The 25,614-nt window shown below is 37.6% G+C and overlaps 2 long non-coding RNA genes across 4 annotated transcripts in view; both read right to left on the reverse strand.

The window, feature by feature from the left end:
- The window catches only part of LOC147384043 (uncharacterized), a 134,241-nt gene that overhangs the window by 54,254 nt on the left and 54,373 nt on the right, over positions 1 to 25,614 (reverse strand). The gene's annotated exons all lie outside the window — the stretch shown is intronic.
- LOC147384046 (uncharacterized) lies at positions 22,072 to 24,650 on the reverse strand. Its single transcript, XR_015172686.1, has 3 exons — positions 23,984 to 24,650; positions 23,604 to 23,872; positions 22,072 to 23,520 (listed from the first exon to the last, which is right to left on the reverse strand). It is a non-coding gene; the product is annotated as an uncharacterized LOC147384046 (long non-coding RNA).

Below are 25,614 nucleotides of genomic sequence, written 5' to 3' on the forward strand. Positions count from 1 at the left end.
TCCGAAACCCGTAATCTGACCCCTTACCCATTTATCTGATTTGTGGACCAACCCGATCCATTTCAATGTCATTTATGATTCCTAGACCTAAACTAAGTAGCGACTCCTTATTCCCTAAAAATCCCCAATTTACCAATAGGACCCCTATTCCCAATTTGGTGGAAAACGGGTCGAGGCGATTTCACCAACGAAGTCAATGCACCCCTACCCATGGTACCAATCATTGATGGTCAACTCTTGGAAATGTTAGAAACCATATGAAAGTAGCAAGAGGAAATGTAGAAGAACATGGATGACTTAGCCGAACAAAATCGAAACTTGAGTTAACGTTTTGAGGACCAACAACCAACACAACAAGATCTCCCACCGAGTCATCCTTAGCCTCTTACTACAGATGATTGCGCTTCAAATAAAAAGGAAGTTCTCAACCGTTGATCCCAACGAGAGAAGGAGAGACATAAGTTGTCACTGCAACTATTCGAGCAGAACCCACAATGGGTCTGACTCAAGAGGAGATAAAAAAGATGATATGAAAAGAGATGAAAATGATGAAAAGTACACATATTGGTGTAGACACCCCATTTTTGCACTCGCCTGATTAACCAACTCGTCAACCCAATTGTGATGGTTCCCAATGATGGATGATTGTTCCAATGCTATATTTGCTACTAGATATGTTTCAGAAATTCGGATCAGGTATCTCAATCAAATAAAACTATAAAAATCACGCTACGTTAGGAAAATATGACCCAAAACATAGAAATCATCATTTTACAGACAAAAAGAAGTTTTACGATAAAAATTACTAAAAAATGATCAAATTATCATTTTACAGACTTGTTCAAATGGTTTGCACGTTTAGGAAAATCATTTCGAATATATAAAACAACAAAATACAATCAAATAAACAATTCTGCCAATTTTTCCCAAATTCGATAAAATTACAAAAATGCCCCTCATAGGGTTTACAATCATTTCATGCCAAAAAAATTCATAAATGACACAAACCGATAATCCCATTGAATTCCTTACGAAAAACAGATTCCAAAACATCGAAAAACGACTTCTCAACTCAAAAGTCCTCTCCGGGGGCAAAACGATAATTTTTCAATTTTAAAAATTTTAAATTTCGAAATTAATAAATAAAATATTAATTAATGTAAAGTGAAACCTTAATAAAATTAAATTGAAAATTTATTCCAAGAAAATTAATCAATCAAGTCCTCAGGCAAAATCGTTGATGGTTGCCACTTATTTAAGTGGAGTCCCCTAATATTTATTAAAAGACCTTTCTATCTAGGGGCCTAAAGAATTAAAACATAATTAAGGGGGGTAATCCAAAAACCAAAAATATATTCTTTTATTATACGTAACAATTAAACCTTAATCTAAAGAAAGCTAATAAATCAAATAAGACTTAAGTCAAAACCTTAATTAAAACCCTAATCTAAAGAAACCTAGTCAATCAAATAAGACTTAAGTCAAAATCCTAATTCAACTTATTTGAAAGGAGACCTAGTAAAATCCTAATTCTTCTAAAAAAATTCTATAAATAAGAGCCCTCACAACCTAATTTTGGAGGTCAAAGAAAACCCTAGGAAAAATAGGTCAAAAAGTCTTTTTAGCCTTCTCCAAACCCTAATTTTGAAGCCATAACTCCCTACCTATCATCCAAACCCAAGCTTTTACTCAAAAAACACCTAGAAACCCTTCAAAAACACCTAGAAATCCATCAAAAGATATAAAAAAAATACTTAGGTCTAAGAAAAAGACACTTCAACTTGGAGATTTGAAGCAAATCCAATGATGGAGGAAAAATAAGGAAACTCGTACAAGGACGCTCCCTACTAGTACTGAGGGAACAAATCGTTGCGATCATCTAGATATATTTATTTATTTAATTTATTTATTTTAGGTCTTTTAGCAATGTAATCTTTTTTTGAAAAATAATAGAGACCGGCATTTGCTGGGTGGGGTTGGTGCCTAACACCTTCCAACCTCGTAATGTGATCCCCGAACCTGTTCTCTTTGTAGATTAGCGTTTTTATCTGTTAGAGTCAATATTTGATTCCTAGACCATAATAAGTAGGTGGCGATTCCAAACCTCAAAAATCAAAAGCGGATCCGCACACCCTGCGGATTGAATGCGTTTTCAATGACGACTCCATTGAGGATTTTGAGGATCAAATTTGAAAAGTCGCAAATATTGATGCATGGCCAAGTAGATCTAGTTTTTGTGTTATTTTATTTAATTTAATTTATGTGGTTATTTATTCTTTTTTTTTTTTCTTCTTATTTTTCTTTTTTTGGCATCATCTGATTGGACTTTGAGTATGATATTTTGGAATTTTATTTTCTATGATTAAATCAAGAGTCACTTAGATAACCCTAAATAATTCAAGATTTCAAAGGTTAATGAAATAAGGACGGAATGATGGTGGTTGGGATGAGGAGCCATAAATGTTTTTTAAAAAAATAAAAATAATTTTTTTTAATCGGTGTTGTTGTGCTTGACACGTGGTTAGTTTTTTGTTTTTCCTTCCCTTTCTAAATCTGTGCATGATGAATGGTATCTAAGAAAAAACAAGAATTTTTTTTAAGTGTTGTTGTTGGTGAGTAAGAAGAAAGGATTTAAAAAAAAAATAAAAAACAAAAAAAAATAAAATAAAATAAAAAAATCAACACTAGTATGCTTGGTGTGCTTCTAGTAAAAAAAATACTTTTTTTTTCTTTTTCTATCTTCTTCTCAAATAAGAAAGACGGGGCAGCGTAGAGAGAAATGTTCTCTCCTTCATCTCTTTTTCTCTTGCTCTCTCATTTTTCTCATCTGTGTGTGAAGAAGGGACAACAAAGAAAGAGATAAAAACGTCTCTCTCCTTCATCTCTCTCTCTCTCTTTATTTCACGATCTTCCTTCGTTGCAGAATCTGAAATCGATTCAGAAAAAAAAAAAAAAAGAATTTCGAACTTTCGGTTAATTTGAATTTATTTTCAGATTCTCCGAGTGACAATGTCTAAGAAACCATAGAGCTCATCTTGTTCCCTTTAATTGATACAAATCTTGAGTTAAATAAATCGATCTGAACTGCTCTATTTGTAATAATCTTGCAAATCACAAAAGAGGGGTTACGAGATTGAGTTGAACTCAACCCCTTGAAGGTTGGTGCGTTTTCTTTAAAATGGAGGGGGCATCATTGCAAAATCTTGGATAAAAGAAAGAGAGAGAGAGAGGAAGATGAGTTTTGAAGATAGTTGGAACCGAATGGATCGAACCGAATGCGAACAACCCAAAAGCACTCGGATCGTTTCTTTTTATTTCTCACTTCCCATTTTAGTTCTCCTGGAATTTCAGTGAATTAAGCTCTCTATGATCTGCATTTCTTTTAATTTTTTTAATTTAAATACAGGGGTATTTCAGATTTTCATGTCTTTAGAGTCTGTAGATCTTGTAGTCTCTCCTCTACTTATTTTCCTTTCTTAAGACACCTCTCTGTGTAATAGCCTTAAAGATCACACTTTTTTGAGATTTGGGCATTTCTAAAAATTTATGGTTTCAACTATCTTTACTTTTATTGGTTGGATTCTATTTTGGATTATCAATTTCAAGGTTTGCTGTACAAAGATATCTACTATTGCAATGGATACTTAATGTGCAACGTTGAACATTAATGTCCATTGGGGGCAAGTTACCAAGGGAGGTTGTGTTTAAGTGTTGTTGGCAGCAACATTAAGAAAAAAAGTGCTGTTGTGTGTTGTTGACAGCACCATTAAAAAAAAATGTGCTGTTGCTGTCGTGTGTTGCTAGCAGTAAAATGAAAGAAAAAAAAAAAAAAAAAAAAGTGTTGGCAGTAAATATCCTATGTCATGTCAGCATTTTTCAAAGAAATAAATGCATGTGACATCAACTTTTCTTTAAAAAAAAAGAAAGGGTATATGTGTAAAAGAAATAAGTGTGTGTTGTTAGCAATTTGCATCATGATTTTATTCTTGAAGTTCTTGACGCAGCAAACAAACTTGGGTAGGAACCTCCCTTATGAGTCATGCTATCATGACTCACTAAGTAAGGTATTAAATCTCACTAGGTGTCATTGGATCCACTTGGGACATCAAATTAGAAATCTAACGCCGCAGTCTTCTAGATTTTGTAGAAAAAACTCAGATTTTAAGAATAAAATTGATCTTAACCTTCGATGTTGAAAGTGGATGGCTATGATCTCCCAATTTGAAAATTGAAATCCACCAGTGAAAATTGGTCATTTTTCAAAAATCTTAGAATTGTATCCTTTATAATTGCATACTTCATCATAAAATTTTAATTCTAAATTTGGGATTTTGATGGAATTTCTTAGCCATCTATTTTCAAATCCTTTGATATAAGTTTATTGGTTTTAAAATTGAATCTCATTTTTGGATCTAAGCTTTGTCCCATCAAATAAAAAGGCTGTGATATTGGACTATAGATGTGAGGAACCACATTGGCCTAATGACCCTTAGTAAAATTTGAAACCTTATGAGTTGATCAAGTTAGCCTATTTTCTCAAAAGGTGTGCCTATATCAATGATTGGTTGATGATTGATTATTTTTGTGCTATCCTGATTGATTGCTTATTTGATATGTCATGATCTTGATTAATATATATTTTTGATGTGCATGCCTTGGTCTTGATTTTTGAAATTGTGGATATTTTTTGTTTATGGATCAATATTTGAAATCCATACTTTCATAATGTGATCTGGTTCATGGGCCTATTTATTTGAAAAATGTCCTGGGCACACCCCATCCTATTTTACACACACCACTAACACGTTTTTTTTATTGCATTGCATGATTGCATATCCCTTATAACCAACGTGGCACTAGTGCATGGCCCGGTCTCTTCGAAGATACGATGTCATTTATGAAAACCACAACTCCAGTCACGTACCTTAGGGTATATAAAACTAGAGCATCAGTACCGTTTGATCAGGTGACACTAAAAGGTATATTGGTGTACTTATGCTGGGGCAACCTGAGCCTTTGTCCTATTGTAAGCCGCAAAGTCACATCTCCCAATCGCCAACCTTAGATTCATACCTATACGGTATATCAAAGTAAATCTAAGTTCACTAACTACACTTGTTGGTTAAAATTAGTGCCTAAGCGAGATCCTACCTCGTTGTACTACGGTACAAGGGAGATAAACTACATCTATTCTAGACGAGAGGTGACTTAAGAGTGCCCTTACTCAGCATTGTGTGCCACATATCAATTGGAGATTAAACTGATTGCTCTTAACTTCAGAGATTTGAGTTGGAGTCTTAGATTATCACCTATAAGGTATATCAAACCAAGTCACCACATACTATCTGATTGAGTACGCTTGAGAAGTATATAGTTGCACTTGGGCAAGGATGGCTGGATAAATTGTATTGTATGTAGTAAACCTAGAGTTTAAGAACCTTCCTATAGGTCACGACTCGAACTGACTATTGGTATTCCCTGGTTGCTTTAATCAATCCAACCATCAGGTAAGTGGGCGGACCGATCTAGACCATTCAAGCTAAACCCGCAATATCGATCCGACCCAATATGTGAAATGTAAATCAATTGGCCCCATCGACAAATGGATCAAACTGATCATATCAAATTGATTGGATTAATTGATTTCACTTTCAAAGATTCAGACTATTTTGTACCAAAACGATTCAATCTTAGGGTCAAATTATTTTGTCTGATCAAATGTTCTATCCCAATCAGGGGTAGACCCGTGACTAATCTTTTGCACCTTCTTGGTCACTTTAGATTTATAGTGCAATTGGATTCAATATTTCCCATTGGACTTACGTTAATTTCAAAATTTTAATCATGTGGTTAAGAATCGAACCTTCAGAATCAATATAATAAAATATTAGTTTCTGATTTTGTGGCTGGTCACTATTTACCACACTTGCGAGATCATTTATCTGGCTCAGGTTGACCGTTTGACATGACTGTAAGCAATGGGTCTCTTTTTGATGTGTCAGAATGTTCGACTACTATAAATTGTTAGTGATCACTGACTAATCATCTTTGTCCATGCCTATCAGGTGTGCATGTGATTCCTAAATATGCAATCCATTCATATACGATCATCTTTACATTACAAGTTCACTGGTAAAGATAGAGAGGAATAAACCCAGAATACAGTTGTGACTCCACTCTCATATGCGTCCCATACCACATATGAGTTTGGTCGTCCTTAACGTACATCCGAGGATAGTATACCACTCCGGATGATATGATACATTATCCCTTCAAACATTCACAGACTCTTTAATAGCTCATAAAATAGCTAGATATATATTATTTTCATTTGAAAACAAAAAAAAGAATTAACAATACAATGTTGAGAATAGATATCCAGTTTCCTACCATGCAACTGTGGCCACTCGACTTAAAATAAATAACAGAACTTGGAGCCTTTACGCTAACATAATTTAAATAAACATGCAACAATCATTATCCCTGAATATCCTTTCACCAACCTACATACAACATTACAATGTAAAATGCAGACATCACCCTTCAAGTGTGATTCTTACATTTTACTGTTTCATCTTCTTTTTCCATTTTTTCCAATTTTCACAGTTTTCAATCTGTCGAGCAAGATATTCACTTTCTGATATTTATCAACTCAATATGAGTTCATTGAATACTAAATCATTTTTCAAACCTTAAATTTCATTTTTTTTTATCAATTAACCTGAAAAATTATAGAACTTATATCAACGTGGGGTCCGAGCAGTGCACAGAACCCAACTGGCCAACAAAAAATTCGGTGAAATATTCTACCCACGTATAATTTGTTATAAAATACAATTAAATATAATAAATATGCAAGTTCTTACATGAATTTGAAATAGCAAAAAGAATTCTATATTTTTAAATACATTACAGGTTTTCATTAAAATCTTAAATGCAATTTTCACAATCTATGATTACTAATAAAAATAAAGAGTTCCTTACTATCTCCGTACGATAGAATCGAAGTGTGTGCACGGAAATCGAGATGATTGGCATGAAAATTGAGACAGACCAAACTTCGAGGCTGCTAAGTTTTGAATTTGGTCCGGTGGTTTCAAAGATCTCGATGCCTTCGTCTTTTCTCCCTTCTACAGTGGAGGACGACTTGATCCCGAAACAGGCAAAATCTGAGGTCGAAGTTACGAAATCCCTGTATATATATATGACTGATTTTTGATGATACGAGGTGAAAAAGAAGATGAAATGAAAAGAAGTTGATTGGATTTTGTAGATGTTAAGACTGCGGACCTTTTTCCTTTCCACGGCGTAAGTCAACGATTGTCCGTTCGCGATGGATCTGAGTTTGAAAATTTGAAAAAACTTAAAAAAAAAATCTATTGGCTGATTTTGGGTTGTTCAAAATAAAGATGAATAGTAAACAAAATTTTAAAAATTTATTTATAAAAAATTTTGGGATAATTTCGGTATTTTGCCTATTGTTTCGTTCGACTAACTTAACCGTCCGGACTCCAAAAGTAACGAACAAATACTCTATTTTGTATAAATTTTCATTTTGGATCTAATGGTATAGTTAATTTCTATAAATTTTGTTTCTAACAAAATTATACATTTTTGGCCCAATAAGACCCTAAAATTGACGTCGTTTTCGTTTTTGACGATAATTTAACTTTCTAGTCTCCAAAAATGATAAGTAAGTAGTCCATATTCAATAATTTTTCATTACGAATCCAATGGTATGATCAAATCTTAACAATTCTTTCTATAGCAAAGAGTCATTATTTGCCTGATCCGACTCGATAATCGAGGATTTTGCAACTTTCTGTTCGGACTCGCATTTGAGTGTACTTATAGGCTAAAGTATGTTTTTGAATCATTTTGAATTCAATGGTGAGGTCAGATTCCATTACAAATTATCAGAAACATATTAAAGTTTTACTCTTAAGTCCCATTTTCAAGATTTTCTCAAAATTTTCCTATTTATTTTTTCTCGAGATACGAATAAAACTCAGGATTTTATATCAACCCTCTAAATTCCAACACTCTCAACATTATCTAGACCATAAATACATGGTGTAATGTGATTGACAATAAAACAATTTCAATATAGACATTTTAACTTTAAATCTACAATTGAAGCTAAATCTCCAGCAAACAAACGGTTGATATACGGCAAAATTTTTTTTTTTTTTTCTTAATTTGTTTTCAATTTATTTTTCTTGAGAATTCTTAGCTCTTCCATAGTTAATTTGATGGAGAACCTCAACCCTTCAAAATATGTTTTTGTTGGTTACTTTAAAGAAACTCATAATCTTATGTTTTAGAACTTGTTGAGTTGCGTCGTGAAACAAGGTTGACTCAATCCAAAACTTTGCATTTTAAAATATTTCACAAGTTTATTGTCATGATCTTGATTTTTGACCAATATTTATTTATTTTGTGCCTTAGTAGTCATTAAAAATTATCTTGATGGGCATATAGGCATGTCAATGTCACGTTGGACCACATTTTTGATCACCCTTGAGGAATAGAGAGTTGTTGTTTTGAATTTTATGTGCTAAGTTGATGAACCAATGGTGTATATGACTTGACATGTATTGAAAAAACAAGGATTATAGGTTGGTGAAGAGAAAATTACAGGAGGAAGTTTTTTAACAGTGTAGTGCTTAGCTTTTATTGTTTTTTCAATACATGAGACAGTTACCATTGGATCATCCGCTAAGCACATAACATTCAAGACAACAAATCTTTGTTCATCCTTGACGTATATATTTTTTAATTATTTTAATCTTATAAAAATATATTTATTATCATATTAAATTAATTATTAATGTGTGGGCAGACACAACGTTAAAAAAAAAACTCAAACTATTCCAAATAACATCACATCAAGTGATGCATGAAAGTGATGTCTAATCTTATCCCAATCAACTACGGCATTTTAGCTCAAGACTTGTTCAAATGGTTTGCACGTACTATTAGCTCAAGACTTGTTCAAATGGTTTGCACGTACTATTCAAAATATAAAATAAAAAGATGACAATTATGAGTCTGAATTATGATTTCTTAAGTAATAAAAATATCAAATCAATGTGTTCTCATTTGCATCATTATTATTTTTATATTATTTATAATTTAATGGTGAAGATGGTAAAAATCACATATTAATATAAAAAATCAATAATTATTAAAATAGTAAAAAAAATTATAATAATTTCAATGTAGACATTTTAACCTTCAATCTACGAGTGAGGCTAGATCTCTAGCAAACAAACGGTTGATATACGACAAAGAAAATAAAATCTTCTTAATTTGTTTTCAATTTATTTTCTTGAGAATTCTTAGCACCTCCACTGTCAATTTGATGGAGAACATCAACCCTTCAAAATATGTTTTTGTTGGTTAGTTTAAATAAACTCATAATCTTATGTTTTAGAACTTTTTGAGTTGCGTCGTGAATCAAGGTTGACTCAATCCTGAAATTCAGGTTGTTTTGGCCTTAAAATATTTTTTGAACCAACTTGTGGAGTCATAACAAACTTGACCCATCAATTAAAAAATACACCAAGTCGTGTTAGAAATTTTATTTATGATGGTGGTGTTCGAACTTATGTTCGAGTTTGACTAGGGGGACTGAAAGAACCAGGGTCGGAGCCAAGGTATATGGGTCCCTACCCCAAGCACATGCAAGGCCCGCACATCACACGTACTGGGTAAGTGAGGGTGTGCCCTCGCATGTGGTCCAAAGGAAATACTTTTCATACTTGGTATCAAACTCACAACCTATGGACTCTCACCGTTTATTGGATCCAAGATTGCCATTGAACTACCCCCTAAGGGTTAAAGTTATCTGTTATTTTTAATGTTTTTCAATAAATAAATATAACTTTGCATTTTAAAATATTTGACAAGTTTATTGTCATGACCTTGATTTTTGACCAATATTTATTTATTTTGTCCCTTAGTAGTCATTAAAAATTATCTTGATGGGTGTATAGGTATGTCAATGTCACGTTGGACCACATTTTTTATCACCCTTGAGGAATAGAGATTTGTTATTTTGAATTTTATGTGTTAAGTTGATGAACCAATGGTGTATGTGATTTGACATGTATTGAAAAAACAAGGGTTATAGCTTGGTGAAGAGAAAATTACAGGAGGAAATTTTTTAATGGTGTAAGTGCTTAGCTTTTATTTGTTTTTTCAATACATGAGACGGTTACCATTGGTTTATCGGCTAAGCACATAACATTCAAGACAACAAATCTTTGTTCATCCTTGACGTATATATTTTTTTAATTATTTTAACTTTGTAAAAATATATTTATTTTAATGTTAAATTAATTATTAATGTGTGGGCAGACAGAACGTGAAAAAAAAAATTCAAACCATTCCCAATAACATCACATCAAGTGATGCACGAAAGTGTTACCAATGCTATATTTATGTAGGTTTTCTATGTCCTTACGTGGCATTTTGATAACCGTCCATCAGCGTTATCCTTGCTAGCCTCACTATTCACCTCTTTTTTCTATATATAGTTCACTCACAAAGATAACCACGCAAACCACTCACTGGAGAGCTTAATTACATTGTTGGCCATGATGAGTGTACTTCATTTCTTTCTTCTACATTCCCTCATTTTCTTGTGCATTGGTTTACCAATAGGATTGGCCAAATCGAGCACCTTAGGGAATGAAACTGATCGACTCGCCTTGCTTGCCTTCAAGGATCTCATTCATGATCCTCACCAAATTATGAGCTCGTGGAATGATTCACTCCATTTCTGCGAGTGGACAGGTATTGTATGCAGTCGTCGACATCAAAGGGTGGTAACATTGGACCTACGAACACGAGGGTTGGTAGGCCACCTGTCTCCCTATATTGGAAACCTCTCTTTCCTACATACTATAAATCTCAACAACAACAGCTTCCAAGGTGCAATTCCCCAAGAAGTTGGCCGCTTGTTCAGACTTGAAATATTCAGAATGGGCTACAATTCCTTCGGAGGGGAAATTCCAGTCAATCTGTCGCAATGCTCAAACCTCAAAGAACTCTTTCTAATTTACAACAAATTTGTCGGGAATCTACCGACTGAGATTGGGTCTCTGTCAAAGCTCAGTTTATTGGCTCTTAATAACAACAATCTATCAGGAGGGATCCCAACTTCATTTGGGAATCTTTCATCAATCATGTATCTTTCTCTAGCATTAAATTCTCTACAAGGAAGTATTCCAGATTCCCTAGGTCAACTTAAAAATCTAATTGCTCTTGGTCTTGGTCCAAATTTTTTTTCTGGTACCATTCCTCCCTCTCTTTATAATCTCTCATCTATAGCAATTTTTTCTGTACCAGATAACCAACTGTAGGCACCAAAATTTTGAGGAGGCCTTTACAAATTGTATAAGTTAAAATCCCTAATTTTATAATGGGCCTCAAATCCAAATTGAGTCCATTAAATGGGAACGTGCCTCTTACAAACCTGGGTTTTGGACTTTCGCAGATAAAGTTCGTGACCTAAGCAAATTCAAGTGATCCACATATTAAGCATTGGGCCTTACACCCAAACAAATGAGTTCGGCCCAATAATAATCCATAAAATTGGATTTGGACAAATTTAGCCTTTTAAATAAATCAGTTAAACCTCTTTAAGTTGGGGTATAATTGGAAAGTTAAATTACCTTTAAGTCTATAAATACAAGAGCCTCTCTCATTGAGGGGGGATCTGGATCACTTTCTCTCAGAAGACAGAAGCTTTCCCTCTAGAGAAGAAGAAGCTCTCAAGCCCTCCTCCAGAGACAAAGCAAAAGTTCTTCAGAGATCCGGACTCCGACTAAAGAGAAGATCAAGCATAAAGCTATTCTCCGGAAGCCAAGAAAACTTTCTCAGCCGATAAAGCGCGAAGCCCGGAGAGAAGAAAATATACAGAAGCCTCTACAGAAGATCAATCACAAAGCAAAGCCACCGTCCAAGCAACCTTCTCAGCCGATAAAGCGCGAAGCCGGAGAGAAGAAAAGCTACATACATCATCACTATTTGGTATTTGACTGTTAATCAGAGGAAACATTGATATCTGTATCTACTTTTCATCAAAAATCAACAAAATCATTTGCGATCATATTTCACGAATCTCGAGGTAGATCCGTTGAAATTTATTGTCGACAAATTTCTGGCACGCCCGGTGGGACCATCTCAACCTCTCATCTTTCAGTCAACTGCAAGAACATCATCTAAAGCATCGATGGCATCTCGCAACGTCAACGCTATCGCATCTGCTGCTACTGAGAAAGGTAAGAAAATCCTTTCTTCCAATCTTGAATCTGATCAGGTTACTAGTCACGATCATCATGTGACACGAACAAAGACAAAGACTGGTGGAATCAAGCTAATGGAGCCTCTCCAGCATCACTCCAAGAAACGTGTCACAAAAACGGCACTTACCACGAAAGAATCGTGGGCGGACGTGGTAGAAGACGACTCGTCAGATTCTGGATCTGATTCGAAGTCAAGCGAGGGATCGTCTAGATCTTTATCGATCACTTCTCCGTCACAAACTCACACATCCATCAGAGCAGTGATGACAGCTGGAGCGTTAACAATGGAGGAACAAGTTGCCCAAATGGCAGACACCATCAACAAATTAACAAAAGCAATGGAAGACAAAGACATTCAAATTGCAACTCTCGCCAACCGTTTGGAGCATAAAGACAAGGAGAATGAATCGAGTGCCGGACCTTCCCATCCTCCAGGATTCACCCCTGAAGCATACATGGCTCCGCATGAAGAGGAACAACGGGCAGATTATTCTGGTTCACGAAAAGCTACTCGAGATCCACCACAAGGGTCTGTTGCCTCGCTTTCTGTCCAACAACTGCAAGCAATGATTACTGACACCATTCGTGCTCAGTATGGGGGTATGCCACAATCCTCATTGGTTTACTCCAAACCCTACACTCAACGCATCGAACAAATGCGTCTTCCGGCAGGATATCAACCACCGAAATTCCAACAGTTCGAAGGAAAAGGCAATCCAAAGCAGCATATTGCCCACTTCATCGAAACTTGCAACAACGCCGGTACATTCGGTGATTTCATGGTGAAACAATTCGTTCGTTCTCTCCGAGGCAATGCATTCGATTGGTACACTGACTTGGAACCCAACTCAATAGATAGTTGGGATCAACTTGAAAGAGTGTTCCTCGGCCGCTTCTACAGCACTAGAAGAACAGTAAGTATGGTGGAACTCGCTGCCGTCAAACAAAGAAAAGATGAACCAGTCATCGAGTACATAGAGCGATGGAGAAATCTTTCCCTCAACTGCATGGATCGACTCTCCCAATCTTCTGCTATCGAGATGTGTGTTCAAGGGATGCACTGGCAACTCCTTTATATCTTGAAAGGAATCAAGCCACACACTTTCGAAGAGCTTGCTACTCGAGCCCACGACATGGAGCAGAGTATAGCTGTGCACCAGACTCCACGACCAAGCGAGCCTCGAAGGCAAGAAAAGAAGGATGGCAAGTCCTTCAAAACTAAGGAAGTCTTATCCACCACTACCAGCAAACCTGTCAAAATCACAGGTAAAAAAGAGAAGATCAGCCACGAGCTGATTCAACACAAGAAAAAGGAAAAGCCTGGAAAACTCTCAAAGAGCTTGAGGCAAAAGAATACCCTTTTCCCGATGCTGATGTCTTGGGCATGTTCGAAGAGCTACTGAAGTTAAAGCTCATCGAACTTCCAATACCCAAACGACCCGAAGAAGCAGGTCGCGACAATGATCCGAGGTATTGTCGTTATCACAGGGTGATTAGTCACCCAATTGAAAAATGTTTCGTCTTCAAGGAGAAAATCATGGATTTGGCACGTCAAGGGAAAATTGAACTTGACTGTGCCGAAAATGTTGCTACTTCCAACATGACGTCTGTCACATTTGGATCTTTTGATCCAATATTCTTGGTAAGTCAGTATGCAACGCAGATTTCATCTTCACAAATCCCAAAAGTTCTACCTCAACCATCACAACTCATATCCGTACATTCCAATGTTGAAAAGGCCCATCCCACGTTGGGGGCAAGGCCAAATCAAAGAAAAATCATCACATTTCCTACTTCACTTCAACAAGGACCACAATCTCACCCGACTTCAAATTCAAAGTCGAGTATCTCACAATCTATTTCAGTTGACGACGAAGGGTGGACGGTCGTCACTCGTCGAAAAAGACGTCCTACATACGTGCCAACTCTTTCTACTCCAAAGCCAAAGAGAAATAAAAGAAAGTCAAAACCAAGTACAGGGTCAAAGAAACGAAAGAAAGCAACAAAGAAGAAGGCTTTCCGAGTTCCGCCTGTAGACCCCGAAGACATCCTTCAGCAACCTCCTCGTGTGCCAGTCACACTTCTAGAATTCTTACCCAAGAAGCTCTTAAAGGAAGTCTGCATGGTTTCATGTCATCAAGTAGAAGCAGAAGTGCTAGAAGATGATGTCGGTGATAGGTCCGAAGAACATCCTACTACTTCTAGTAATGGAGATCAAAGACTTGACAAAGACAATAGCACTTCGGAAATAGAAGACTCGCAAGTCGACTTGGATTTGTCCAGTGAATTCCAAAAAGTTCAGCTTACTTCAAAGCAAAGCTCGACTGATTCAAAAAAGGAAGTTCAACCTGACATAAATCCACAACAAGACAGTATGTGTATGGCCACAATCACCTTTACTGATGAGGATCTCCAATTAGGGTCTCGACCTCACAATAGGCCTCTTTATGTTACAGGTTATGTGAGGGAAACTAAAATTCAAAGAATCCTCTTGGATTGTGGTTCTGCGGTCAACATCATGCCAATTCGTACTATGAAACAAGTTGGCATTTCATCGGATCAACTTGCTCGCAGTAAGTTGATGATTCAAGGTTTCAACTTAGGAGGTCAAAGAGCGATTGGCATGATAAGAGTCAAGCTTTCTATCGTAGAGTTGGAGTCCACAGCGCTCTTCCACGTGATTGATTGTAAAACTTCATATCACTTGCTTCTCGGCCGACCGTGGCTGCATGAAACTGGGGTAGTACCATCCACGTTACATCAATGCTTCAAGTATTACCAAGATGGTGTGCAGAAACGTGTAATAGCCGAAGATCAACCGTTTGACAAGGCAGAAACGTATTTTGCAGATGCGAAATTTTATGTTGGAGGGGATGTCATTCAAGAAGCACTTCCAGTTTCGGTACCTCCTTCTAGTAAGCAAAAAATCGACAAAGGAAAGCATACTATGAAGGATGCCGAGGAAATTTTTCCTGGTCTTCCACTTCAGAAAGAACGTAGTAAGAAACAAGAACTAGAAACTCAACAGGTCAAGGTGAGTCAATCAATGGTAGACGCGTCATCCACAATTGTGTTGCCAACCCCAATGCTTCGTTACGTGCCGCAATCGAGACGGAAGCCGGGACAATCACCTTTCGAAGAGATTTCTTCAAAGACCAAACCTTCTGTCTCTAAAATCGAATTGGAGACGTTGAAAGAAGAGTTAACCTTTCCGGTTACACCTCTCCAAAAATCTTACATAGTAAGGACACCCGTGGAAAACGTTGTCCCAACTACGTCAATTGCGAAGAACCATGAAGACAACCTTGCAAAAGTAGAGTCCAAAAGTTGGTTCGGTCCTAAAACTTCAAAGCTATTCAAGATTGCTGATTACGAAAAAGGTGAACCCGTACAATTGGGTGAACTACTACCAACTGATCAAATTCATGGTTTAACTGCAACACAAGTCAAACTCGTTCGAGCTGGAGAAAAAGTTTCATTCACACGAGCGGGACTAGGTTATACGTCAGAGGCTCCAATCAAAATTTCTAAGATGAAGACGACTTCTTCACAACATACTACAGTAGAGGTCATCGATGAGTCTGTAGAAGAAACACCAATTTCACGATATCGGTCTTTGATCGAATTGGTGGCCACATCTCGACCACGTCGGTATTTGATCGATTGGGTGCTTTAGATGATCGTCATGATGTAAAAATTCATAAATCTCGTGCGTCTGCTCTATCTAGACTTGGTCAAAAGGTTGGAGTAAAAATACGAAGAGAATCACGACATCAACCGAAGCAAATGAATAAACATGGAGCATAAAGATAGTAGTGGCTTGCATAGCGCTATTCCATCTCGCATGAAACGACAAGCAGCTTTAGAAGTCTCGATATCAGATGCATTGATTGTGAAGCGACGCACCATCATCCTCACAAACCAAACGGGTAACAACCAAACTTCAGCTGTTGGAACAAACAATTCTGAAGATGTTGTTTCTGTAAATCATATTACCATTGAGGAATTCCCTGAAGAAAATTCTACTTCGTCAGATGAAGAACTCGAAAGTGCTCCACCGGTTTTTGAAGAAGGCGGACAGGCCACTGTCGACGACCTAAAAGAAATAAATCTTGAGACAATTGAAGAGCCGCGACCCACGTTCGTCAGTACTCTTCTAAACCAGCATGAAGAATCTGAGTACCTCAAGTTGCTACAAGAGTATAGAGATGTATTTGCTTGGACTTACAAAGAAATGCCAGGACTTGATCGAAGATCGCTGTTCATCAGCTCGCAGTTAAACACGGAGTTCGCCCAATAAAACAGGCACAACGTCGTTTTCGACCAGAGTTGATACCACAAATTGAGACAGAGGTCAACAAGTTGATAGAAGCTAGCTTCATCCGAGAAGTAAAATATCCAACCTGGATTTCCAACATAGTTCCGGTAAGAAAGAAGAATGGACAAATTCGAGTATGTGTCGATTTTCGCAACTTGAATAATGCATGTCCAAAAGACGATTTTCCGCTTCCAATCATAGAACTTATGGTTGATGCGACTACAGGACACGAAGCCTTGTCTTTCATGGATGGATCTTCTGGTTACAATCAAATTCGAATGTCGCCAAAAGACGAGGAGCTTACAGCCTTTCGTACCCCAAAAGGTATATATTGTTACAAAGTTATGCCTTTTGGACTTAAGAATACTGGTGCCACTTACCAGCGAGCTATGCAAAAGATCTTTGATGACATGCTACATGATAGAGTCGAATGTTATGTTGACGACCTAGTGGTAAAGTCCAAAAAAAAAGGGAAGATCACTTACAACATCTACGTGATACCTTCGACAGATTGCGACGGTATCAACTCAAGATGAATCCATTAAAATGTGTTTTTGGAGTTACCTCGGACAAATTTTTGGGATTCGTGGTTCGGCATCGAGGTATTGAAATCGACCGAAATAAAATTGAAGCCATTCAAAAAATGTCGGCACCAAAGAACATTCATGAACTCAAAAGTTTACAAGGTCGACTTGCCTACATTCGTAGGTTCATCTCAAACTTAGCTGGGCGTTGTCATCCCTTCAGTCGATTGATGAAGAAAGATACATCATTTGAATGGGATGAAGCTTGTGAGAATGCTCTGAAAAGCATCAAGGAGTATCTTCTCAAGCCTTCCGTTCTTTCTGCACCAATTCCTGAAAGGCCACTGATTCTCTATATTAGTGCACAAGAAACGTCACTAGGAGCATTGTTGGCTCAAGAAAATGATGAAGGAAAAGAAGGTGCACTCTACTACTTGAGTCGAACTCTTGTTGGAGCAGAAGTAAACTATTCACCCATCGAGAAGACATGTTTAGCGCTCATCTTTGCCACAAAGAAACTCCGGCACTACATGTTGTCGCACACAATCCGACTCACTGCGCGAGCTGATCCACTCAAGTACATATGACAAGGCCAGTCTTGTCGGGAAGACTAGCTAAATGGGCCCTTCTCTTATCAGAATTTGAAATTATTTACATCCCTCAAAAGACTATAAAAGGGCAGGCGTTAGCCGATTTTCTTGCTGATCATCCTATTCTAGCTGAATGGGAATTGTCTCACGACTTGCCCGACGAAGAAGTATTCTCTATTGATGTGCTTCCAGCTTGGAGAATGTTCTTTGATGGCGCAGCTAGAAGAGATGGAGCGGGGGCAGGTGTAATTTTTATCACCCCACAAAATGAAGTATTGCCATTCTCGTTTGTCTTGACGATGTTATGTTCAAACAATGTTGCAGAATACCAATCTCTGATCATTAGTTTAGAACTCAGGCTAGAGATGAAGTTACACCAACTCTACGTGTATGGGGACTCACAACTCGTCATTAACCAACTTTCGACAGAGTATGACGTTCGAAAGCATGAGTTAGTGCCTTATCACTGCTATGCTATACAACTGGTAAGACAATTCGAAGACGTCATCATTAGGCATATACCAAGAGCTGAAAACAAGCAGGCTGACGCTTTAGCTAGTCTTGCTGCAAGTTTGGCTATGCCAGAAGGAGAGACAATGAGTATCCCTATCTGCCATCGGTGGGTATTACCTCCTTTGATAGATGAAAATTGTGAGTCTTACGAAGCAAACGTTGTTGAAATAGCCGAAGTCAAAGATTGGAGACAGCCACTTATCGACTATCTACAGCATGGGAAGCTGCCAGACGACCTAAAGCATAAAATCGAAATACGTCGTAGGGCGCCTCGATTTTTATATTTCAATGATAAGTTATATCGTCGCTCTTTCGACGATATCTTAATGAGATGTCTCGGAGATGATGAAATCCGAGATGCTTTAGAAGAAGCACACTCTGGAGTATGCGGTTCACATCAGTCAGGGCCAAAACTCCATCACAGTGTGAAGAGGATGGGATTTTACTGGCCTACTATGGTGAAAGATTCTCTAAACCATGCAAAGAGGTGTAAAGCTTGTCAATTTCATGGAGATTACATTCGTCAACCACCAGAGCCATTGCATCCTACAATCGCATCTTGGCCCTTTGACGGGTGGGGACTTGATGTCGTTGGACCACTCCCAAAATCTTCAAGGCAACATCTCTATATCCTCGCCGCAACAGATTACTTTTCTAAATGGGCAGAAGCAGTTCCCCTTCGAGAGGTCAAGAAAGAAACGGTAGTTGACTTCATCAAAAGTAATATCGTCTTCCGTTACGGCATTCCACGATATATCATGACAGATAATGGGAAATCTTTTAGCAATACGCTAATGGATCAATTCTGCATGAAATTCAACATTAAGCAGAGATGTTCTACAATGTACAACGCTGCAGCAAATGGACTCGCCGAAGCCTTCAACAAAACTCTCTGCAAGCTTCTTGAGAAGGTTGTTTCAAAATCGAAAAAAGATTGGCATGAACGAATTGGAGAAGCACTATGGGCATACAGAACCTCATACCGCACCTCCACACAAGCCACACCTTACTCATTGGTTTATGGAGTTGAAGCTGTTCTCCCATTGGAACGACAGATACCTTCCCTAAGGATTGCGATTCAAGAAGGTTTGACCTGGGATGAGAATGCTAAGTTACGTCTGGCTGAACTTGAAGCATTAGATGAAAAGAGATTAGAAGCACAACAACGGCTAGAATGTTACCAAGCCCGGCTGTCACGTACATTCAATAAGAAAGTTCGACCACGTTCTTTTCAAGTTGACGATTTAGGTCTCGCTGTACAACGACCAATCATCCTCTCACACCGTTCTGGAAAGAAGTTTGATCCGAAATGGGATGGGCCTCATGTAGTGAAAGAAGTATACACTAATGGTGCATATCTTCTTGTAACACCAGAAGGATTACGTCTTGGTCCAATCAACAGGAAATTTCTCAAACGATATTATGCTTGAAAGAATCATGCTCCCCAGCACAAGCCTAAACTGTTTGACAATGCTCCCCAGCACGAGCCTAAACTGTTTGATAATGCTCCTCGGCACGAGCGTAAACTGTTTAGCAATGCTCATTATCGTACGAGTTTAAACTACATGATACTCCTAACCCGCATGAGTTAAAACTGTGAACGGTCCAAAGTCAAAAAAAAAAAAAAAAAAAATTTGAGCTCGCTAGATTGAAAACCCGATAGGGCGGTCTAGGCAAAACTTAGAGCATTATCCATTTGAACTACGTTATGGTTTGATCCCATTTTGGGTACGTAGGCATCCTGTAAAATTACTTCAGGTTCAACCACATTAATCTAAAAATAAATCATGCTCAATAATGCTCTGGTTTTAAAGATTAGCCAACCGGCTAGACAAATGGTTCGTCGCATGATTTTTTCTAATCAGTTGACGTTTGTCAACCAATTGACGTTGCGATCCGACTAGCTAGTTGACGTTTGTCAGCCAATTGACATTATCCACTCCTAAGCGTTACTGATAAACAGTTGCTTTAGAGGTTAGTCAACTAGTTGGACAAATAGCTCGTCGCATGGTTCTTCTGTATGAACAAATCTCGCATCAAGTGATTCTTTAGCCAATTGACGTTTGTCAACCGATTGACATTGGCCACTGTTAAGCATTATTGATGAGCAGTTACTTTAGAGATTAGCCAACCAGTTGGACAAATAGCTCGTCGCATGGTTCTTCTGTTTGAATAAATCTTACTTCAAGTGATTCTTCAAGCCAATTGACGTTTGTCAGCCAGTTGACGTTGTCCACTCTTAAGCACTACTGATGAATAGCTGCTTTGAGATTAGCCAACTAGCTGGACAAATAGGTCGTCGCATGGATCTTCGACGTATACGAATTTTGAGTCTCGTGAATCTACAAGTCAATTGATGTTTGTCAGCTAGTTGACATTGTCCACTCTTAAGCACTAATGATAAACGACTGCTTTAGAGCTTGGCCAACTAGCTGGACAAATAGATCGTCGCATGGTTCTTCTGCCTAAACAAATCCTGCTTCAAGTGATTTTTCTAGCCAATTGACGTTTGTCAGTCAGTTGACGTTGTCACCTCCTAAGCACGACTGATGAACAGTTATGCTAGAAATTGGCCAACTAGCTGGACAAAGAGTTCGTCGCATGGTTCTTCTACGGGTACATCTCTCATCACGCAACTCTTTTGACAAGTCAACAATGTTCGCCTCACACATGATTGACAAATATAGTCATTATAAAAATTAATGGACGAGCGTGGCTTCCTAATTTCTTGATCAATGCACCCTGTTGCAAATCATTGTATACAAGAACAAAAGGGTTTAAAGAAAAAAAAATGTAAGTTTGAGAGATTACCCTTTAGCAATAATAAAGAGTTAAGCTTTAAGATGTCGAGAAGCAATAACAAGAATCGAAGGTGTTAGTTGTTGAGATGCGATAAAGAAGACTGAAACTATTAGTTGTCAAGATCAAAGTTGGTAATCTCCTTGCATCACAATCGATACCAATAGTTTGTGTTGTTGATCACCAATTTTATCACCATTCACTACAACTCTATGAATGCCAATCTGATTTGCATGCACAACCCCTAGAGAAGCTTCCATCGTCAAAAAAAAAAAAAAAAAAAAAAAAAAAAAATATATATATATATATATATATATATATATATATATATATATATATATATATCCTTCTTTGGAGATTGATAATCCTCCAAACCTGTCAAAAGAAACAAAATTATTCCATAATCAAGAAATATCCAGCTCCGATGCGGGAGCTATTATTTCTGCTGCTGTTGAAGATACTTCGGAGCCTCTAATATTGGTGAATGCTTGTGCTGTTCTAGATGAAACTATTGCCCAACGTGTAAGCTTTGATGCTAAGGAGAATGGTGAAATTCGATCTTCTTACCAAGTTTTAAGTAAGAATGCATGCATTGATCATTCTTGTCTTGAAGCAAATCGTATTCCTAGCAAACAATTGTCCTAGGAATGCATCAATGAGGCGTCCCCATTTGATGTTGGTGAGAAGACTGGAGATGGTTGTGCTACTGATGCACAATGTGGAGAGCCTATGTGTTTGAGTCTTCAGGTTGATAAGCATGATGTTGCGCCTCCTTACACAATGGTCTTTAAGAAGGTTCCCTGTGAGGGTGAGGATGTTTACATAGAGTCTGGTATGCTATCTAATAGGTATGCTTCCAAGAAGAAGTCGAGCATGGGTGATGGTATCACCGCTCAAGCACTACAACCTGAGCTTCTTCGTGATGCCATTGATAAATCAGATAAAGTGGGTACTTGTAAAGGATCGCCCAACTGTGAAGAGTTGTCTACATCATGAATGGATCACTTGACAAGTGTTCAATAAACTCACTGTAAAAAAAAAAATATAGTTGAGAATAAAGAGAGTGTTGTGTGTGAGAGTGTGTGAGCATGAGTACGTGTGGCTGTGTGGGGACATACATAGCCTTTATTTTAGTTATAAAAAAAAAGTGGAAAGGTGAATAAGAAGAAGAGCATTATGGCTGCATCAGCTTCAACTGCTTGGAACCTCTTTTCATTCTTTTTGCTCGTTACCATCACTCAATTAATAATTGTCGAATGATGATGATTACGATTGAGCATTGCAATCTTCTCTACTTTTGCTCCACCCTCAATGCCATCTTGATTTGCATCCATGAACTAGTGCTACTGAAGATGCTGCAATATTAAAGAAGAGAGGTGTGGCACCTCAGTCAAAACAGACACTGAACACAGAAAGAGCAGGACAAGTATCAGACCGAAATGCTGCGGTCTTGAAGGCCATGGATTTGTTTCCTTAAAATTCCAATTTTGATCAATCCATCTCTGTGGAAGACGTTCCAAAGAAGGCTAATTTCAGATATGAAATGGATCCAAAATCCACCCAAGTGACGATATTGTATGCTAGAAAAGTACTTGTGTTCAACAACTTTGCAGCAAAGAAGGCACAAGAAATAATGCTCTTTGCAAGCAGTAGAAGCAGCTTCACTTCGACTTCTGAAACTGAACAACTCAATTCTAGTAATGTTGCTGCCTCGGGTACGAATTTGGTTTTTGATTTTAGAATCAATTCAACCCAAGAGAGTCATCTTCAAAGGCCTCTTGAAGTTAATGTTTCAGATCTTCCAATTGCAAGAAAAGCTTCTCTTCATCGGTTCATGGCAAAGAGAAAAGATAGGATTGGTGCAAGAGTACCATACCAACTAAGCAACTCTGCTGCAGCTCCTACTATGTTGGAAGAAGGCAAGACATGGCTTGGCTTGGCTCCACAGTTTTCACTTGAGCTTCAAATATAGCTATTCAGATGAATAATAGTTCCCTGTTTTACCAAGCTAGTCTGCTTTGGCTAACATATTGTCCGTTTCAACGACTAAAAGAAAACGTGGTGGAAAGTTTAAAAAAAAAAAAAAAAAAAAAAAAAGATAAGAAGGTTACCTGTCTACTTACGTTTATCCTTGCAACAATGTTGCCTTAGTAGCAGACGAAGAGGAGAGAAGATATACCTGTTGAGCATGTTCTGAGTTTGGACAGCAAGATGAAAAAGAGAAGGAGAGAAGTTTACCTCCACAGCAGCAGCACCATAGGGTAGAACGCAAGATCAAGTCATACGCCCCTGTTTTGGCAACCAAAATTTTTTTTTAAAGGAACCCAGTTTCGATCTTATCTTCATCATTGAAACTTCGTACTCAACTAATGATCCACGAATGTTTTCTTAATCTCTCCCTTCCTGGATCAGATTCAAACGAACCCAACAATGGTTCGTTTTGTGGGTAGAGGTCGCAGGCCCTGTTTATGCACAAAATATATATATATATATATATATATATATATATATTGAAAGAAGAAGAAGGAGAAGGAGAGAAGGGTACTTGTAGGCATGTAGCATTCCAAGAACCAATGTGTTGCTGCAACATCCCTTCAAGAATCAGATATTAACAGCAGGCATGTAGCACTCCAAAAACCAATATGTTGGTGCAACTTCCCTTCAAAAATCAGCTATTAACAGCAGCAGTCATGTGTTCTATTTATAGGAGGAGAGTCCTTCTTAGATTCGATTGTTGGTGTTTGAGATGGATTGAAAGAGCTTCATCGAACCGATTGGATCAGTTTGTTGAAGAAAGAGTCCTTCTTGAACACGCTGTAGGTGTTTGGAGACGGATTGAAAGAGATTAAAAAAAATGAGTTTCATGAGTAAGACTAGCCTCACACCAAATAAGTTGCTAATTCTTATTAAAGTTGTTGAACTCACCTTGTGGTATCCGAATGCATGACCCACTCCTTTTGAGCCAACAATCAACAAATCGGGTCCATTGTTACCCATTTAACTCGGCCCAATTAAATCTGAGGTGACTCAGATGCAACCCACAGGAGCTCTTGAAATCATCCCAAAATTCTAGTTAGTTGACTCAAACACAAACGTTTGAGGATTGACCAAATCCTTCGATCCTTCAATTCAAATCCATTCTCAAGATTTTGATTCAGCCATTGATTATCATTTCCTCAACAAAAACAAAAAAACTATGATTCAACCACCATAAACAATTGCCACTCCAATCCAACCATTGGAATTTCTTGAAGGTGAAAAACTTGATTTCACCATCTAATCTAACCCCCAATGTTAATTTTTTCTTTTGAGAGCTGAAATTTTTGGATCTCTAAGCCGTTACCGGATGATTTACATGCCTTTGAACCACAACAGAAAGCTTTTCTTGAAGAAGTTAAATTCCCCAATTTAAGTTTTGTTCAAGTGCTGAAGATTATGACAAGAAGATATGATCCTATGCTTCTCACATAATTAACTTTGGGTGTAATGATTCTAGGCCCAAAAAAATATTTAATGGGCTTGAGTCTTTTGGTTACTTATAAAAAAAGCAGTGGGCCTGAATATGTGGGCTTCTAAAGCCAATACATGGGCCATTGGTTTGCATGGGATGGAGTTTAAGTGAGAAATACCTTGATCAATGATTATTGTGTGTCATGATCAATTTTATTTTAGTCTCCATCAGTAAGATCCTCACAGGAAATACTCGTGCAAATTTTTCAATGTTGAAGCCAGGAGGGGTTCGAAGCCAGGAGGGGTTTAAAGCCAAGCAGCCCAACAATTATTTCTAAGTACTTTTGATGAAGTACCGATACTATCTTCAAGTATATGCATGTACCAAACATATGAATTTAATCTCATGTATTTCAACTACGGGAAAGGTAAGTATATTGGGGTTATACATCTTCATGTGGGTTCACGGATCTCAAGGATCACCCATCTTAAAAAAAAAAAAAAAGTCCTACTACAAGGTTCCAAAGACACGTGGCAAATCCTTTTAAACTCGAAACTTTCATGTGTCAGTCGACATAATCAAGGATAGCTCATCCTCAACCTCACATTCGATGATGCATCCTTGAGGGGGCATTTGTAGGCACCAAAATTTTGAGGAGGCCTTTACAAATTGTATAAGTTAAAATCCCTAATTTTATAATGGGCCTCAAATCCAAATTGAGTCCATTAAATGGGAACGTGCCTCTTACAAACCTGGGTTTTGGACTTTCGCAGATAAAGTTCGTGACCTAAGCAAATTCAAGTGATCCACATATTAAGCATTGGGCCTTACACCCAAACAAATGAGTTCGGCCCAATAATAATCCATAAAATTGGATTTGGACAAATTTAGCCTTTTAAATAAATCAGTTAAACCTCTTTAAGTTGGGGTATAATTGGAAAGTTAAATTACCTTTAAGTCTATAAATACAAGAGCCTCTCTCATTGAGGGGGGATCTGGATCACTTTCTCTCAGAAGACAGAAGCTTTCCCTCTAGAGAAGAAGAAGCTCTCAAGCCCTCCTCCAGAGACAAAGCAAAAGTTCTTCAGAGATCCGGACTCCGACT

The sequence above is a fragment of the Akebia trifoliata genome, chromosome 15, assembly GCF_017979445.1.
Source record: "Akebia trifoliata isolate Shusen 1 chromosome 15, ASM1797944v1, whole genome shotgun sequence".
Lineage (NCBI taxonomy): Eukaryota > Viridiplantae > Streptophyta > Magnoliopsida > Ranunculales > Lardizabalaceae > Akebia > Akebia trifoliata.